Source organism: Triticum aestivum, unplaced genomic scaffold, assembly GCF_018294505.1.
Source record: "Triticum aestivum cultivar Chinese Spring unplaced genomic scaffold, IWGSC CS RefSeq v2.1 scaffold40403, whole genome shotgun sequence".
NCBI classification, from domain to species: domain Eukaryota; kingdom Viridiplantae; phylum Streptophyta; class Magnoliopsida; order Poales; family Poaceae; genus Triticum; species Triticum aestivum.
Window position 1 is genome coordinate 1 of NW_025269111.1, and position 1,438 is coordinate 1,438.

Genomic DNA, 1,438 nt, shown 5'->3' on the forward strand with positions numbered 1-1,438 from the left:
TGAGCGGGAGAGTAAGTAGTATAGGACATTATCCATTGTTAGGGAACGGTTGTAATGGTAGTGAGAATGTAGAATCGTCTTTGGAGCGGACCTGGGAGTGGCAAGCATAAGGGACGAAGACGGGGAAACATGTCGGATGCGATCATACCAGCACTAAAGCACCGGATCCCATCAGAACTCCGAAGTTAAGCGTGCTTGGGTGAGAGTAGTACTAGGATGGGTGACCTCCTGGGAAGTCCTCGTGTTGCATTCCTTTTATAATTATTTTTTGCGCCTTGTGACAAACATGTCGCACGTGCGCGATATATATTAATCCCGTTATATTATGTTTGACGTTTGCGATATGTTTAAGCTCGATGCTCATTGCTCGCGCGTCTTGGGGCGGCTTTGTGGCGCGAAGAGCGCGTTCTGAAAGGGGTGGAAAAAACTCGTGTTGCTGCGGTATGGAGGGAGGGGTGGAAACCGTGGAAAACTCGTCTCCGTGATTGAGCGGGAGAGTAAGTAGTATAGGACATTATCCATTGTTAGGGAACGGTTGTAATGGTAGTGAGAATGTAGAATCGTCTTTGGAGCGGACCTGAGAGTGGCAAGCATAAGGGACGAAGACGGGGAAACATGTCGGATGCGATCATACCAGCACTAAAGCACCGGATCCCATCAGAACTCCGAAGTTAAGCGTGCTTGGGCGAGAGTAGTACTAGGATGGGTGACCTCCTAGGAAGTCCTCGTGTTGCATTCCTTTTATAATTATTTTTTGCGCCTTGTGACAAACATGTCGCACGTGCGCGATATATATTAATCCCGTTATATTATGTTTAACGTTTGCGATATGTTTAAGCTCGATGCTCATTGGGGCGGCTTTGTGGCGCGAAGAGCGCGTTCTGAAAGGGGTGGAAAAAACTCGTGTTGCTGCAGTATGGAGGGAGGGGTGGAAACCGTGGAAAACTCGTCTTCGTGATTGAGCGGGAGAGTAAGTAGTATAGGACATTATCCATTGTTAGGGAACGGTTGTAATGGTAGTGAGAATGTAGAATTGTCTTTGGAGCGGACCTGGGAGTGGCAAGCATAAGGGACGAAGACGGGGAAACATGTCGGATGCGATCATACCAGCACTAAAGCACCGGATCCCATCAGAACTCCGAAGTTAAGCGTGCTTGGGCGAGAGTAGTACTAGGATGGGTGACCTCCTGGGAAGTCCTCGTGTTGCATTCCTTTTATAATTATTTTTTGCGCCTTGTGACAAACATGTCGCACGTGCGCGATATATATTAATCCCGTTAACGTTTGCGATATGTTTAAGCTCGATGCTCATTGCTCGCGCGTCTTGGGGCGGCTTTGTGGCGCGAAGAGCGCGTTCTGAAAGGGGTGGAAAAAACTCGTGTTGCTGCGGTATGGAGGGAGGGGTGGAAACCGTGGAAAACTCGTCTCCGTGATTGAG

At 48.7% G+C, this 1,438-nt stretch overlaps 3 non-coding genes across 3 annotated transcripts; all 3 read left to right on the forward strand.

Moving 5' to 3' along the window:
• The first annotated feature begins 134 nt into the window (after window positions 1-134).
• Window positions 135-253, forward strand: LOC123178105 (5S ribosomal RNA). The gene has a single exon (XR_006489326.1). It is a non-coding gene; the product is annotated as a 5S ribosomal RNA (ribosomal RNA).
• Window positions 254-620: 367 nt separating this feature from the next.
• LOC123178104 (5S ribosomal RNA) lies at window positions 621-739 on the forward strand. The gene has a single exon (XR_006489325.1). It is a non-coding gene; the product is annotated as a 5S ribosomal RNA (ribosomal RNA).
• A 354-nt stretch (window positions 740-1,093) lies between these two features.
• On the forward strand, window positions 1,094-1,212 carry LOC123178103 (5S ribosomal RNA). The gene has a single exon (XR_006489324.1). It is a non-coding gene; the product is annotated as a 5S ribosomal RNA (ribosomal RNA).
• The last annotated feature ends 226 nt before the right edge of the window (window positions 1,213-1,438 follow it).